Here is an 18,248-nt window from a genome sequence, read left to right on the forward strand (position 1 = left end):
GCTCCTGCTCCCGCCGGCCCCAACAAAAGCCCCGCCGGGCACCGGCCGGACCGACAGGTGCGGGAACAAAGGGGCGCGGGGCTGCCCCTGCCCTCCCCCGCCCTTACCGCTCCCCGACGCCTCTCACCAGCCAGCGCCCGCCCGGGTCCGCGGCCACCCGCACCCCCTGCCCCTTAAGTTTCTTGGAGGGCCGCCGCGTACCTTGTCGTCCACACAAAGCCTGACCGGGTCCCCTTCGGGAATTCACATCCTCTCCCGGGCGCCCAGTCACACCGACCGCCTCCCGCCGCCTCGACAACACAGGCGGCGTCTCAAGTGTCTCATCAAAGCTTTATGAGGGGCGGGAGGGCAGCGGAGCCGGATCCCACACTCCCGCCGCTCAACCGGAGCCTCCTGGCCCAGCCCCACCGCTTTCTCCTCGCGAGCGGCTTCGCCTCCGGCCAGCGGCTGAGGCGGCCGTAGGCACCGCGCTGCCCCGCTTAGAGTCTCCGCACCGCCTCCCGCCCCCGCCCCGCCCGCCCAGCCCCGCTCCGCTCCCCTCCGCTCCGCTCCCCCGGCGCTTCCCGAGGAGCGGGGCGGGGGCTGGGGGGGGATGTCCGTCCACCCGCTGCGGGATATTGGTTTACTCCGCCGGGTATTAAGCAAGCCCAATCCATTTAAATATTGCTCCCGCGCTGACCTCTCCGTAGTTCTCCTATTAAGAATGCAATCAAGATAACAACAGGCATTGCTTATTAATGAACGCCGCAGGTAACTTTACACTGGTGACTTTCTGCAGGCCCCCAGCGGGAGCTCAGTCTCCCAGCGGTCCCGAGGCGGCTCTGCCCAGCCCGGGACCGAGACTGAGACCGACAGCGGGGCCGCGCGCCGCATCAGCGCCCGCCGGCGGAGACAGAGGCGACCGCGGAGCCCGGGAATCTCAGGCGAAACGTCTTGCTCGGCTCTGCCCGGCCGTCCGCAGGGTGGATTCTGACAAAAATCTGTTTAGCCATCTCCTCCTCCTGCGCGTGCAGAAAATACAGTAAATTATTGATAGTGGAAATTGAATGGTGGAGGCAATAATGGTATCCCCTGATTGACTAGCTCCATTTGATCTTGGTAAAGACAGAGAGATGGCACGCTCCTTGGCTGGGCTGGCTGCGGCCAGTGGGAGTGCACGCATGTGCTGGCGGGGCACAGCACCTTGTGCCACATCCGACGGCAAGAGCAAGCTGTGGGAGAGGAACTGGCTTCACCCCCTGCCTGGCATGGGCTATCGTAGCGTCACCTCTTTCCTTCCCTGTTCCCCCACAGGCAAAATTGGAAAGAGTTGATTTTCAGAAGAAGATAGTGCAACTGTTTTATGAATCGGTTAAACCACGTATTTTCCTACATCTCGAAGCCTGATTGCCATCTAATTGCAATTAATCTCAATGGCTTATTCACTCCATGCACTTGTGAAAATTTATTTATATTAGGAGAAATGTGTGCAACTCATTGCTGCCCTCAGACAGTCTGAGTGCTTTTGCTATGAAACTCCTGCATTGATCAGTAAAGTAAAGAAAATAACCCAGGTGTTTGAAATTTGAGTACACCTAAGGCCTTTCAGCTTTTAATACATATTAAAGGAAAGATTCCTGGAGGTTAATACCCCTTGCAGCTTTAAGAACTTAAAAACCCCTCATGCTTAAGTACCACATCACCATCCGTTTTGCACTTGCAGGTTTGGTTTTGTGTATTTGAACTAAAAATGTCAGTGAGCATGAAGACAGTTCTACCTCTTTTGTTTCAGTATTTTCCAGTCTAAATCTATCCAATTTACGAGAAAGGAGACATTTTTAAAGCCTTCACTAACAGCCTGGGCCTGAAGAATCATGTCCAGCTCTTGTTGGCTGATAGATGGTCACTAATACAGGTGGCTCTTCAGGCCAAGCCTTGCCCTGCTATTTCTGTATTATTCAAATTCTGCCATTAGGGATATATAAACCATTCCTTTTCCTGCTCTGATATACCAATATAAGGTTATATCTCTCAGCAGTAATGCCGGGCGGATGTTCCAGAGGTATTTCAAACACGTGATTGTACCTGGAATTTGCTAAGTTAATGTGTGCATTTTATCTATCTGTTTTAGACTTTGCTCCACAATGGTTTAACTTTCCAGATGCGACTGTGTTAGTGTGGGTACCTGATTTCACTAAGGCAGCATGTTTTCAGCAGCCTTTTTGCACAGTCATAAACCAGCACAGTTTCAATATTCTGTGTTTATAAGATGGTGCCTGCAAGTATTTGGATGATCTACCAAGCAAGTTAAACAGTAGCAGGAGAGGCTACTTTAATCAGCTGTAATGTAATACATCACATACTTGTTATTCCTGGAGGAAAGACTCTTCTGCTAGTACACTAGACATGCAGATGAGCAGCAGTAACTATCATGCTTTAGAAACACTGCTGGCTTTTTCTCAGGAGTGGAGAAGGGATATACTCTGAAAAAATCTGCTCCCAATCAGAACAATTTTTTTAATTTTGGAAAGGAAGCATGTTGCAGCCAGCCTGACAAGTCCTCACTCTGTGGTAAGCCCTTCAGCTCAGCTCTGCTAAGAACATGAGAACCATTAATTCCATGCAACCATGAAATTCCAATTTTTCTCTGCTACAAAAATGTTGCCATTTGCATTGATGTAGAGATTTTCCCAGGGAAGAGGTGTGGTCAGAGGAGCTGCTGTTTCTTGCTGGTATAATCAGCCCTTTGAGCATTATTACCAGCCAGTGCTTGATTACTTGAAAAATGAAAAAGTAGTGTAAATAATGACTTGTTTGGATTTTTAATGCACATGCAAGCTGGGTTCCATATTTTTCAACCAGACCCCGACTTCCCAGAGAATTTTTATGAATGAAACCCCAAAAACTGGGTCTGCAAGGTTTGTGAAGCAACTGATACTTCTCACATGGGGACACTGCTCTGGTTCAACCTCCACTCCTTTGTCCATAAGATGCACTATAAATTTGGAGGTTTACCATCATCTTTGAGATTTGTGGGATACATAGGATTCAAAGATCAGGCATCCTGATGTTTTCTTGGTATACCCAAAGGAGTTCTCTCTTGTTGTGTCTGAAAAAAGAACATCTTCCAGCCTATTTCAGGAGCAGCTATGTTTTCCCCATTTGGATTGTACAAAATCAAGAGGCACTTGAAAAGAAAGTCACACTACAATTGCATAGGGAAGAAAAGGGCAGGCAGACCCTTTTCTGGTGGTTTCAGATAATTCAGTGTATCAGGCCTCTTGGTGTTGTCACTGTATGCACGCTTTACAGCATTTACCTTGGAACCAAGTGTTTTTCTATTCATGACTAATTAAATAATTTTTTGCTTACACAAATCATACTTCACCCTTTTCCAAAGAGCAACAGGGAAAGCTGATTTATCCCTGCAGTAATGTTGCTTGTACAAGGGTAAGACCATTGCTTTTTGCTGAATTCAATTTAAACTGTAGCAATAGGCACTACTGATGCTGTAGATACTATAAAAAAAAAAAAAAGCAGAAGCATGCACACCTGGTTTCTGTCTCAATGGAGGTTATGCATTATAGTGATTAATGTATGAGGTACAAAACTGCTGATAAACTAATTATATGATAAAGTAGTTTGTGGGGCTCTTAAATTTCCCCATTGCAATCATAGGAGAAGCAATAAAAAAGTCAATATTTGAAAAGAGTAACATTTTTAAAAGGTACATAATTAGAAAAAAGGTAACGCGTGATTGAGTCTCCCCTCCCCCAAACTGTGTCTTTACACTCCCCATTTTATTCACATAGTAGCTGGATCTGGTTTTGAATGAGAAGGAGCTACAATTTGGAATTCTTCTCACTTGGCTGTCAGAAAATACAAACTGATCCTGATTACAAAAAGAATAGTGCTATAGATGTACTTGGGTTTTGATGCTAAATTTTTAACAGAGTTTTTTCTGTTAAAAATTTTAATTGGCTGAAGTAATTTCTTATATAATTGCAAACATTTCATGTTTAAGTGTGTTTATTCATGTTTCCTAGTTACATTTATTTGCTATTTTTTCACATTAAAGGGATGGAAAATTCACGGAAATAAACTTTTCCAACTCAAGTAAAGCTAAAAATGGCAATGGATTATATACACAAGTTATATACACAAGCAGGGTTGCAGACATGGTGCATTTGTAAGATGACTGGGCTATGATGCCACTTAACAATGATTTAGTGGTTGCAGCACACTGAAGAGAGCCCCTCATGCTCCACACTAACATCACTGCACTAGAAAAACTTTAGCATCTTTGAAGACCAAAGCCAAATTCTTAACTTCATAAAATGTTTGTATTGTAGAGGCTTTGACTGAGAGATGATGAGAGAAAGATGGTGGTGATCACTTCCCCAACTTACCCCTTGCATTCAGGGGTTGGTCAAGCTGTGGCCAAAGCCCCTCACAACCTCAAGGTTTACATTGCATTCAGCCTACAAAGAGTTGCTGTTGGTATGGTCTTGCAAACATCTTGCTGGGTGACTAGAATAGACCCTGTGCCTTAACTAGTGAAGTGTAGTTGCTCTTAATTTCAAGCATAATTTCACCTTCAGTGAACAACATTCTTTGAGAGGCCTTTCAGCCTCATTTTAGCAGGGGAAGTATTAAGTGAAACAGCAAGAAGCGAATACAAACCCAAAGACCTTTCATTAGACATGGTTTGTAGGCTGCATGTACACAGGATAAAGCAGGAAAACCTACTCTTTGAATCACAGGCACCAAAACCACAACATTTTTCCTGAAGAAAACACAACTTAATAGCTCAGAATTGTCACCCTGCAGCTACAGCAAAAGTGATTTTAAAACTCTATCACAAAATTAAAATAATTGTTTTCTTCTCATGTCTGCTAGAGGTATGTCAGCTTTCCACCACATGGCAGGATCTGTACCCTGAATCTTGTCCCATGCCTTCTAATCAGGGATTTCAGCACAAATTATGTGCATGAAACTGCTTCTCTGACAAAGTTCTGCGGTAGGTGCAGATTAGCCTTTTGCAAACAAGGAAATGCATGTGTTTATTGCACGTAAGTCTATTAATCTGCTCATGAACATACTTGTTTGGTGAGCACGCCAATTCTGGGTTTGTTCATTGCCACCACTCATATAGTTGTCTCTACTGGCATGAAATATTGTAGCAGCAAAATGTGTGATATGTGGCAATTGCCACATGCAATGATGTGTGCATACACACACACAGAGTCCTCCCCATCCAAACCTCTAGGCTTTTCTTTTGGGGTTTTGCATGAACTCCACACACCGCTTGTACAGTCGGACTCCTAAACCACAGATGAAGTGCCTCTTTCCTGTGCTGAAGGGCTGGGGGAAGCCAGGAGGATAATTCACCCTTCATTCTGACACCCGGTCCCATGGCCAGTGTCCAGCCATGCCAGGTTTGCCCCACATTTTGGGGTGCAGGGCAGCTGTTGAGAATGATGGCACAGATAAAAAGATGAGAACAAGAAAAAAAACCCCCAAAAAACAGAGAGAATGAATCCAACCCAGCAGAAGAATTAAAAATTTGGTTTGTCATTTCCTGATGCTTTGACATTCCCAAAAGCTGGCAATTCATGTCCTGAGTGTCTCTGCCTTACTGCTGTTGTTTTGGAGGCATTAAACACCCATTACCTGAGCAAAGAGCAAAGAGCAAAGAGGAAAGTATCTGTGTTGTGCCCAAGAGTATCCAGTGTACCAGCTGTCTGGCCTACGGTGCCTGAGCCTTCCTCACTCAGCCTTGACCTTCCTGCTAACAGCCCAGCCCAGACTCCATCACAGCAGACAGAAAAGAGGGCATGGTACAACAACAACAACAAAAATGCAGACTCTCAGGGAGCAGCAGACATAGGAAGGGAAAAGAAAATCCCCTCTTCCCCAAAGAGGTTGTGTGTGATTCCTTGGGATGGTGGAAACCTGAGCCAAGTGTGGAAAGATTAGATGGCAAGAGATGCACTCCTGTGACGAATCAGGCCATTGGAGCTCTATGATTAAAGAAGATCAGAAAACTGTTGGTGCACTTGTGGGTGAAAGGTGTTAGGATTGACTCATCTCTCCTTTCCTCTAAGTATTCAGTGGGTGTCAATTAGATGCAATATAGTCGATTATTTTTAATATTTAAAGGGATCAGATTCCAGACATTTTATAAACTTAGCCAGGCATCTTATCAGAATAGGTATATGCCTTAGCAAACCCTCCTCAGTACATAACTTTGGAGAGCTTATTTTGAGTGCGTGCTAAAAATAAGCAAGCCCCAAAATCCCAGGTTCAGAGCCCTATGGACGCCCTTTTGTAGTTTATTTCTATTTAAGCAACTAAAATCTACTCTGACATCAAGCTCAAGCACTCCATTTGCCAGGTGCAGCAGCTGAGAGATATTGCCTGGAGGATGATGGGCGATAAGAGATCTAAAGCAAACAGCTGGGGAAGGGAGATGGAAGATGGTGTTTGGCACCAGGGCCAGTAGCTGTTCTGGGGTGCCCACCACACACAGAGTCCCACTCCAGCCAGGAGCTGGCAGAAGGGATCCTCCTTGGGTACACAGAAATCCTTGGGAATGTTAAGCACGTGTAAACATTAAATAGTACTTCTGGATCTCCTGCCCTTTAGGACTTGCATATTAACATATTTTATGCTGCACTTAGATAGTTGTCTTCATCTTCCTGGAGAGGTTAAAGTACTTTGGCTCCATCCCTTTTCAAAGCAGAGCCACATCAATGCTTTAAACAAACTGATGTGTTTAAGGATAAATTCAGGATTTTTTTTCATTACATAGCATATTGAGCTATTCCACCTAAGAAACAAAACATGAGAGTTCAAAACATTTTCTACGTTAACCATCTAAAGCATTAAAGATAGAAGTATATGAGAAACAGTAGATATTTTTGTTAATTGCAAACTAAAATTATCAGTGCAGCAATAAATATTAAAAAGAGTCCCCAAAACGAAACTCAGACCCCATTAGGTTCTCCTCCTCCAGTTACTGTGACTTGTGGCTCAAGAAACAAGTACTGGATTAGTCACATTAAAGCAAAAATTTCCCTTGACTAAAACACTTCATTTGTATGGTGTCATTTCTGTTTATTGAATACTTGGGATTGTTAATCCTTCGGTAATTTAATGATTGAAACCATGTTGTGCGTAAATGTTACTACATTCCACTTTGGAGATTAATAGGCAGCCATGTGTCAGTTCAGGAGTTTTAATTTGTCGAAATAAAAGGTATAGTCTGTTCATCCATGGCAGTGGGTTGCCCAGGTGGCTTGCGAGCACTGAACAGCAGCAAGAGTCACTGCTGGATTATGTGCTCACCCATTCCTCAGGGCGTGTTAATACACAAAAGATGCCAACAAAAACCGTCCTCTTTCCTTCCACTGTAACACTCAGCTCCAGAGAGTGGGAATTGCACAGGGGCCCTTATTATTCTGCATTGGCTAGATTAAATTATTTCATTAACTTGCATGGCAGAATTGCTTTAAATAGTATCTAGTGCCAGTACAGCTGTTTCTTTGGTACTACTATTAAAATATTTTCCTCCTCACTAGTACAGTATGGGGATAGTTGGATGCATAGCTGGTTCTTTCTCTATGACATGTGATGTGCTCAGACTATCATTCATAGCTGCAGAGAGATGAGACCAAAACATAGGGTGGATGTATGACTACTCGGGAATTCAAAAATCCTGAAATATTGATCCAGAAAATCAATGCAAATTTTAAGCTATTTTAAAATAACTTTCCTCACGTTCTACACCATTTCTCAAATGGGAAAACATATTGATTTCTTCGCCCCAGCCTGCACAAGGTCAGGGTGGCTTTTAAGGGGTAAGGGGTGGTTGGGCTGAGTGCATCCGGTAGTGGAGACACAGCCACCATCACAAAACCCATTTGAACATAATCTTAAGCAGGAGGAAAGCAGTCCTGCATTCTGATGCTCAAAGCCCCTGTCTTTTTAGGGTTGGATATGACTCCAAGAATACCCAAGTGAAATCTACCCCTGGTTTTGGCAAGACATTTAGTGGGGCCTTGGTGGTTCAGGACTTGTGCCATTAGAGTATAAATTCATAAACAACCTAATATAAATTTATTTTCTGGACAATGTTTATTTTTCATGCTGTTTATACATTTGAAACATAAATGCTTACAAGGGAGTGTTTTAAACACCTCTTTGTATTTCATTAGTTGGCTGTTTAATCTGCTGTAATTTATTGCAAATTGCAGTTGTACTATATGGCCTCATGGTGCCTTTACTTATTTGAACATAAACACCACTGAAGTCAGCAGGAATACAAAGTTTTTAAATCAGAAGGGAGCCAAATGCTAGATTTTCAGCAAGGACTTTGCACCAAGGCTCTTTAAACCCCTTATTTTAGACTTTTGTTATGTTTCTGTTTGATGCTTTACCCTGCTATGTGCTCCAAGCAGAATAATTTTCCCTTACAGGCATGTATAGCTTTCTTCCCCTTTGGTTTCTTAATTTGGGTTAGATCCCATAATATGAAAAATATACTCAGCTATTGCACCTAGAGCACATTGGTGAAACCTAAAGAGCTCTTCTGTGAAGGGAATTAAGATCAAAAAGAATGTGGAATTTAAATATTCAACATTTCTTCTTGGATATGAAACAGAAAAATTGTTTTGATGCAAAAGTTCTTGTGACAGAATATGTTACTTAGACTCTGAGACCATATTAGGATAAAATGGCTTTTTTATATAGGAATTGCACTCCTTCATATGGAAATTATGACTTTTTGTCTATTGCCTCTTACTACAAATGTTTAAAGGATCTGTTAAAAATATTCTTTTAAGAAGTTGTATCAAGACAAAAGAAAGTAAATGAGAGCCAGTACAATTTTCAGGCTTATTTCTATTTAGTTTCTTGATTTAGACCCTGTTAACTGCCAGAAAATTGCACCAACTACCAGAGCTGGGGAAGCATAACTGACAACACAGTTTATTTTGCAGTTTGGGTTTGCTGTGCTTTTGTCAGACCTTCACCCTCACAGTAAAGGAACATTGTGTTAATTCCATGAACTGATGAGCTTACAGAGACTCAGGAAAAAGGGCTCAGCCTTAGTGCTAACACAAACGAAAGACAAGCAGATGAAATACACATTCTCATTGTCTGACAAACTGGTACTGCACCTCCATCTAAATTTAGCTGATTTAACTAACCATTAATATTTACTAGAACCCCACAAAAAGCATGAACTAAGAAGGTGGTGGACAGCTTCCTCCACCAAGCCTTCAGATAAAGTCGTGCAGGATGCGCTTGCAGATGGTTGAGGGATTGCCAAACTATCTTGTCAGGAAGGTAGACCGTTCACCCTGTGCTCTTCCATACTAGGCAAGACTCATTCCTATTTCTTTTCCATCCAAGCACTGCTCCTCTAAAGCAGCAGTGCCTGGGCCTGCCAGCACTCCAGCACTATCCATCACTTCTGCGTGCCCTTCACCTCCAGGTGCTCCCACACCTCCTCACTGGCAGAGGCTCCATAGGGGTCCACGGGAGCCCTGCAGGGAAGTTCTGATGCTAATTAGAGCCCCAGGCAGCTGTCACACAAGGTGGTTAAGGAGGCGAGTCAGGACATTGCTTTGGTCCTACCCTGTTGTTCTTGGACAGGCTGATGGATCCGAAGAAAATAATTTGGAAAGGTCCATAACCTTTGGCTTTTCTCCTGAAGTGTATGCCTCACATTAGTCTGAATTTCTTCCCTGTTTTGTCTGGAAAATCCCTACAGAAAATAAATAGAAAATTCTGGCCATTTCAAATTAACTTTCTAGCTATGTTTTTTTAAGGACTTAGCCTTCTTGTCAGATGTTTTGGCTTCCTTAAAATTTGGGAGCTAGCAGAATTTTCTTAAGGGACTGCTGCAGAAATACTTTGATGGGAAAGTAGATGATAAAAATAAGTATTAGGTGCCAAAGGCAGTAGACTGGGAATTAAAAGCTCTTCTTAAGTCAGAGACATTTGTGTCTTTAAAAGAGCTCGAAAAAGAAGTGAGAAAAGCAGTAGCTATGCAGGGCTATGACCATGGTTGGACAGCTGACTGAGTCTAGGTGAAAGATTTGGGAAAAGGAAAACAACAGGTGGTGGGCAGAAAAAGCATGAGAATCAGATCTGCCTGGGGAATAAGCAGTGGATAGAGTGGCTGACTGCTGATGTAGGAGCAAATACTACACAGAAAGAAAAGAAGTGAATCTATGATTAAACTTTTACCTCCTACTACCACCAAGACCTTTGTGAAAGACTTAGGAACAACAATTAAACCCCTCCAAAACAAAAACTAGAGAAAAATCCTAGAATTAAGTACTTGTTCCCTCAGAAGAGGATGAGAACAAAACATGTGACAGAGGTTACTCATATCACTTAGAAAGGTGTTCAAAACCAATGATGAATGATGAGTGTAGTGCAAGGAGTTAAAATATCTTAGTAAATAAACCAAATTTGGGACACAAAAAGAGATCCATATGAAAAATACTGTACGATTCACTCCTTCTGTGGACAACTCTATCACCAATAGATGCAGTAGTATTTTTTTCCTCTGGTGCAATAAATTTTTTGCAATATAATAAAGGGTATCACACTTCAGGCTACAGTAAGATTTGTACAGTAGCAAAAGACATTTGAGATGTATCATCATCCACTGGAAAATTTCAAACCTAGAATTTAACCTCATTTAAAAACTGCTAAGTTTTTAAATGACTAAGTCTTTTTGTTTTCCTGGTCAATACTGTATTATCAGCTATCTGTTTACAAAATTCAGCCAATAATATTCTCTCAGATGGTTTTATAGACTTTTGGCAGGTGTGAGTTAACATATATTTTACAGAGCAAACCAACACATGAGCAGCCCCAGTCTCTTGACCTCTGCTCATGTCTCTTGCTTCATCCTGTTCTCAATAGAGTTGGTTGCGTTTCAAAAGGTTTTTGCTGTTAGAAATCAGCTCTCTTTTTTTTTTTTTTTTTTTTTTTTTCTTTGGTAGCCACCTGTTTACCTGAAATCCATTAAATTCAGTCTTTTCATGCTATCTTTTGGGTTTGAATGATTATTTTATCAAATGTCATTGGCAGATTATTGATGATAGCTTTAAATGGAAGTACTGAAAGCCTCTTTGAGTACTCTCTTAAACAATATAAAACTGAGTTTGTGTTGAAAATCCTAGGAAAAATTTAATTTTGAAATGTCATATATTTTCCCAACTCTGTCTGCCTTGACTAGGTGTGGCCTTTTCTGATTTCTGAGAGAAAATCTGAATAGGAGCTAAGTGAGAGATACAGAACTACCTGTGGGCCACCGTACAACCTCTTTCTATTGCTGTTGTTTCAAGAGGTGAAACATGTAAAAGAATAAAGAAACCTGAATGCAGGATCAGGGCTAAAGACAATATTTTGAAATTTCCACAGCTGTACAGGTTTAGTGTCTCTAACATTAGAATAATACACTGCAAGAGTTACTATGTTAAACTGTTATATCTTGTCTTAGTCTTCTTGAGCAGTAACCATCCAAACAGCCTCCATCATTCTCTTTCCATTCTCAAATGTTTCTTAAAAACATATCCTTCAGATAAAGAATTGTGAACTTTGTGGCTGGGTTTTGCCTTTTTTTTTTTTTTTTTTTTTTTTTTTTTTTTTAATTTATGGTATATTTCACCTTATTCAGTGTTCAGAAGGGAGTACATCTCTGTATTGCTGATGAACAAATGGAGGCAAAAGAGCTGGAACGATCTGCCACACAACACACAAGCTGCATAGGAAATTGGCTTTACTGTGGGTTATCAACTAAACCAGCCTTGCTGGTCTTCCCTCCTATTTGCATTTAAAGAGCACACACACACACACACACACACACACACAAAGTGAATCCCCAGACACTGCCTGTGGGCTCCTACTCTTGCCAAACAGGTAAGAGAAAAGTTAATCCTCAAGCCTTCCAACTGGCAGGGCCCCTTCCACCTCAGCATGCCTCACCTTTTTTTTTTTAACTGCTTCAATTTTTATTTTACCATTTGTTATAATAATGGAGTCTAGTGAGTAGCTTGTCCATAAACTTTGGACATAATTTAAACTGTGTCAGCTTTAAACAGTCAGTATCTGCCTCATCAAAGGGCAATCATGTCCAATGTGGGTGTCTCTGTCAATTGTGTTTTGAACTGCAGCAATAATCCAACCAAACCATGCAAAGAGCTTTTCTACACCCACATTTCTTAATTATCATCATGAGACTGAGGTAGTTGAGACCAGATCTATAATGTTTTCTGGATGTCAAAATGCCCACACACCTTCTGTAATCCTTGTGCTACCAGCCCCCTTTCATATTGCTTTTAGCTGGTCCATCTAATTGTCTGCTACCCTAACTTTTTACTGCATTATTCCCAAATCCCACAAAGGCTCTGTTTAAGAAAAAAGAAACAACTGGTCTGAGGAGACCTCCTCAACTGAACAAGCCTATTAACATATTAGTGGATGATAAACCCCTCTTCATCTCTTTCAGAAATGAATCTTTTTTTTTTTACACTCAGGGAAGACTAGGGCCTTAAAAGTCTCTGCATACATTGCATCCATAAACACTGCAATTTCTTGAGCTTTGGGGTCTACTGTCCATTTGGAGAATAATTAACTTCATTATTTTCACATGTGCTATAGTCAATGACGATCTGGAATGGGAAAGTAGCAAAAATGTTATGACTTAATGAACATGTTGCAAAATCATTCTTGCCAAATGTCAAAATAAATTGGAGGCCACAGTGTATGATTTACGTGTGTTAAATTGGGAGTTTGTGTGTTATTTTGGGAAGGAAAAAAAAAAAAAAAGACAGACCACACTATGAAAAGGCAGAGGGAAGATAAAGTATACACTTGGCCACCCATGGCAAGACCTTGGTCCATTACAGTCCCACCACTAGTCCTCCCCACAAGTGACAATACAACAGCCTATGACAGTGGAGAAACCACTTACTGACAGCAGAATTGGCTCTGTGGCAATGCCCTGGCCCCAAGGCTCTCCACTAGCAAAGGAAGGGGCCAAGCCCCCACAGACCAGTTTATTCCACAGACTAGACATGGCTAATCCCTGCCTCTCTAGGAAGCATCAAGCTGTGCCAGGGGTGCAAATGTGTCACATCCATTAGCAATTTCAAAAGAATTTTTCCATCAAGGGACTATGAATTTGCACTCTGCCATGAAGTTCAAAGGACAATGGGAATAATATGACTGGAACCAGATGTGCTTTTGCTGGAGACTCCTGTGAAATGTCTGATCATTTCCACAGGTACCCCATTGACTCCACTTTTGGCGTAGACATACTGAGAAAAGCAGGTTTTGCCTACATTGCAGAGAGTTTTCTGTTTGTCCAAGCAATGAGTAGCTTGAAAGTTCTAAGTTTAGAAATATCTACACAGCTGAGGACCTGATCCTTTGAACACCAAAGCACGTCACAGCTATTTTCCCTTTAAGATTGCCTCAGGAAAAGACCAATTAGGATTACATGATAAGTAAAATTATTCCCATACTTACATGGTTGGGAAAATAGGTCTCTCCAACTGCATATTCAAAAGAAGATCAAAGCAATATTGTTCTTTTGCAGTTAGATTTTGACTTATTTATGTTTTTCCCCATTATGTACTTGTTCCAGCAGCACCAGGAGGCCACAGGCATGTGCTTCTTACTTCACCTCTACATCTAGTAACGGGAGTGCCATGAAAGTGCCTGTATTTCTTGCTGCCTGCATGAAATGTGTGAACACATATATGTAACTTTCATTTATTTTGTTTCACGACACAAGGAGGGAGGAAAAATTTTTCATACACCTACATTTATCACAAAGCAACTAAGAATAGAAGCAATATTGAGACAGATGGAAATGTTAATGGTGACAGCTCACAAGCAAGAATCACACATTTGTGAAATAATGAAATGGGTGGGCAGTTGTTATATGAACTCTATGTCAGTTGGTATGTTTTCCTGGCTATAATTTTGCAAAAGTATGTCTCAGAGATATTTTCAGTTCATGGGAGAAGTCAGTGTCCTACCCTACACCTCGCTGGCATGTGGGTGTAGGAATTCACCAAAGGTGGTGAGCAGCTTGCAAGTGAACCTGTTCATCGCATGCCCTGGGGGCTGCAGGATGTCCCCTGACATTTCCCTGCCTGGACACTGTACTATTCCTAACAATGTGGTGGGAGAGATGCAGAAAGGAAGTGTAAAAATATTTGGAAAACCAAACATGAGAGAAACATGGGATACTCACACTTGTTTCAAAATCTTACTTCCAGGCGTACAAGTATTACCTTTTCTTTTACATTTAGTCTGCCCATATTCTGTAGTCTTTATTATTAGCTGGACTTGCTGACCACAAATGAAAACAAGCATTATAAAATGAGTCCTGCATTTCTCCATTCTTTCTTTCTAGTTCTTCATGCCCCAAAAGCCATCAAATCCATTTTAAGGACCACTTTCACAATCCTGTTTTTACTAGCCCCAGTTTCTTAGCCCCAATCTAATGTTAGCTCAAAGGGGAGGGAGCCATGAAAAGTGTCTTTTCATACATATTTTACCTTGCACTACCTGCCTCATTCCCAAGGTCTAGGGAATCTACTGATTTTCAACAACTTTGATAGGTACTGTTTCTTGCAGATGCTGTTTACTGCACTTGATGTTACTATTTTTTGCCAGAGGAATGAACTAGTTCTCCTGAAATCTTACGGATGCTCTCTTTGTTTGCATATCTGATTAAAAAAAATCTAGCAGCTACATCTTCAAGTGCTTAGTGGTGATTTATTACAATGATTCATGGTAAGACTTACAGCTCCAAGGAAAATCTGTCCCTCAGGATTTATCCACCTTTCCAGAATTTCTCATGGCAGGGCAGCCATATGCCACTGTATTTAGGAAGCAACTTATGGTTACTGAATGGCAGCCAGTCTGCATTTTCTTAGTGCATTTCTAAGAGCTCAGCAGCATTAATGTGATAAAAAAAAGAGGACTTGGTGTCCAAAGCCAAATGTATGCATCCAGCCACCTCAGATTAATGAAATGCTAGACATTAATCCACTGGCATACATGCCTGTGAATGCTGGCCACTAAAAATAAACAGTGAGAAATATCAGACCATTTGAAAGAGGAAATTGTGGAGCAATCCTGAAAACCAAAAGGTTATCCAAATGGTGAGCTGCTGAGAATGGCAAACTTGCATAGAGATAATGCCTGTGTCAAATACCATATTATAAAAACCATCTCGTGCTGGACACAGACACTTGACAAACACCAAACCACTAGAGACAACACTCCTGGTGCCATGTAAAATAAAACCTTAAAAAAAAGAGGCAAGAAAAACTGCCACATCAAAACTTTGGAGGATGAAGACATATTCCAAGAATATCAGCCATTTTACAGTATAATAACTGTAAGAGATGAAAGGTGGTGATGAACCACCACCAAAGCAGTGACAGCTCGCGGAGAAACAGTAGATACTAAAATCAATAAAGCTACTTGCAGATTAAGGTATGAGTCACCACAATGGGACCAAATATGGCCCGTGTCATTTGTTAGCAGCCGTCCATCCCATGCGTCTCTGCAGAGAATGATTAGAATTCAAGAGAAACATGGCAACAGAGGCAGAAAGGGAAATGTTGGTTTTTTAAGAGCTGGCAAGAAAATAATGGTGCAAACTTAAAATACAGGAGGATATACAAAATTATGCATGAAGTGGAAAATTCATACAACTAGAAGCTCCTTGACAACCTCCTAGATAACAGAAAAAATTATTTTGGGAAGTGGATAGATTTTTAATAGAGCTCATCAACCTCTAGTTCACAGTGGATGTATTGATATATTAGCTCTACCACATTACTTTTTCCTGAGTGAAGAAAGGTCAGAGGACGTTTCATTATGAATTTAATGAAACCAATACTGCAAATCATGAGTGTTTCAGTGTCACCCAGCCTCCTGACGACGGATGCTGCCGAGACCTGGCTCTTCTCGGCCTCCTCTCTCCTTGCCTCACAGCTGCTTAAGAACTGCCTCATATGGCACCCTGACAGGTATCCCCAGCAAACGCAAGTTCTCCAAGTGGAAATGGAAAAATCCAAGGGATCCTGGCCGCTCCCTTCCCCGGCCGGCCTGGGGGATGGAGAATAAAGGAGGACGGCGCTAAGCCAAGGCCGCCGGTATCGCATCACCCGGAGAGGAGAGCGGCTGCTTTCCTCTAACGATAAAAACCCCAAAGCCAGCCACCCCGAACAGACACGACCGCAACAGAGGCGACAGATGACCGACTTTCGTGCGAGCCCCGCGCCGGCGCCCCTCCGGTGCCGTCCTGCACCACCTCCATTTTGGCTGCGGCGCGGCGCCGGTGTCCGGTCCGGCTCCGCTGCAGCGGGCGACGCCGTCCAGGGGCTGCTGACGAGGAGCCGCTCCCGGGCAGCGGGCCGGAGGGGGCGGGAGAGGGGCGGCATCCCCGGCGCCCCCGAACCCCCATTTCCGCAGGACGGTGCCTCCTGGGGGAGGCGGTCGCCGCGGCAACCGTGGTGGGGAGAGAGAGAGGGAACACGGGGGAACGCCGGCGGGGGTAGCCCGGCCCGGCGGGGCGCGCGGTGCCCTGCGCGGCGTCTCCGCCCTGCTGCGCGGTGGGGACGCCGCCCCCTCCCTCGCGGCGGGGCCAGCCTCCCGCCTGCCGGGGGCTTCCCTGCTCGGCGGCGCTACGTGCGAGCCGAAGCGGGAGCCCGGGGGGAGGCGGGGGCGGCGAGGCCTCGGGATCCGCCCTCCCTCCCTCCTGGCGGGGCCGCGGCACCGCAGCGGGGCCGGCCGCGGGGCGCCGCCGGCTCTGGCGCAGGGAGGGCCTGTCGCCCCGGCGCCGTGGCTGTGGTGGGGGGCTCGGCCGGCCGTCCCTCGGATCCGCCGGGGCGGGGAGGAGGGGTGGCTCTCCGTAGCCGGGATTCCCCAGGCGGAGGAGCGCAGTCTGTCTGGAACGGGGCGGCGGGGACGGCGTGGCTCCGTGTGGACTCTCCTTCGCAGGAACGCACTCCTCTCAAGCAGCGCGGGGAACGGGGGAGGGGGTGATGCACAGCCTCCATGCAGAGCCGGAGACCCCTAGAGCCTCTCTACCTGCGAGCAGTGCTGCTACCGCCGCTGCTCCGCCAAACTGCTGACTTTCCAGAGCTTATTTTTAGCCCGGAGACTAAATATTATTAGCTACATTTCTACGTAGGAAGAATCGAAAGCTCGGGGAGGGGTGGGGGGAGGCACTAGAGATAGGGAGGGAGATGAGCAGAAAGCTTATCCGAATGGTCTCCAGTTGGGGGGGCTGCGTTTGAGTTTCAGGCTTGACACACACACACGCACGCACACGCACACGCACACACACCCCATTAATTATAGCAAAGTAGATGCGGATATTGGATCATCAGCAATACATGCACGGCTCTCCCTTTGAGCCATAGGTTGCGTATACAAAGGGGTCAGCTAATCTCCGAGTAGGTAAAGATCAGCTGCGTCCCTTTATCTGTGAAAGATCAGTCCTGCACAGTACCAGCTAGAGCTCAGCTGCATCTCTTCAGCTATGCAAAATCAACTTGCATCCTTAGCCAGTAAAAAATATCCGTCGCATCTGCTTCTCTAGGTAAAGATCAGTTGCATCTCTGCCCAAAGCATACACACACATAGACGAGATTCCCAGGTTAAATCAGGCACAAGTTAACTTAACTCGTAGTTAAATCTCATCCAGCTTTTCCTTCCTTCCTTCTCTAGCCCTCACACACATCAAGCAGCCGGCAAGGTAACAAAACTAGGCAAAGAGCAGGCACCCATCCCCGCACCACAGAGAGGGAGATACAGGAGCCAGAGGGGCCGCCGGGGATGTCCCCCCTCCTCTTACCTTGGTTACAGCTAACACCACGAGCTGTGGCTAGATCGCGGAGATAAATACTGGCATTTCCCAAAGTTGACACCGTCAAACCAACCCCCGGAGCTTGCAAGACTCTTTTTTTTTTTTTTTTTTTTTTTTTTTTTTTTTTTTTTTTTTTTTTTTTTTATCCCTCCTCTCTTGTTCCTATTCCAGCCCGCACCGCTAGGAATTCAACTTAGCCCAGCTCCAGCGGGGCGAGAGGGCGGCGGGCGGGGAGGGGAGTGGAAGGACCGGGGGTTGGCGAGGGGAGGGAAGCCGGTACCCAGTGCCAAGGGCTCCCCGAGCCTGCAGGGTCGCGGAGAGATGCGGAGCGGTGCGGGGCCGGCCT

General features: G+C 44.2%; 1 protein-coding gene across 2 annotated transcripts in view; it reads right to left on the reverse strand.

Annotated features, from left to right (window-relative positions):
• The window catches only part of BDNF (brain derived neurotrophic factor), a 39,062-nt gene extending 20,824 nt beyond the window's left edge, over nt 1-18,238 (reverse strand). The window contains exon 1 of one of the 2 annotated variants that reach the window (XM_083885337.1): nt 17,891-18,238. The gene's annotated coding sequence lies outside the window, so the exon portion shown is untranslated. Of the gene's footprint in view, nt 1-201; nt 357-17,890 lie in introns of those variants that run through there. The other variant, XM_083885336.1, reaches the window with a different exon arrangement.
• Between the last annotated feature and the right edge of the window lie 10 nt (nt 18,239-18,248).

The sequence above is a fragment of the Zosterops lateralis genome (assembly GCF_965231275.1).
Source record: "Zosterops lateralis genome assembly, contig: SUPER_6_unloc_1, whole genome shotgun sequence".
Lineage (NCBI taxonomy): Eukaryota > Metazoa > Chordata > Aves > Passeriformes > Zosteropidae > Zosterops > Zosterops lateralis.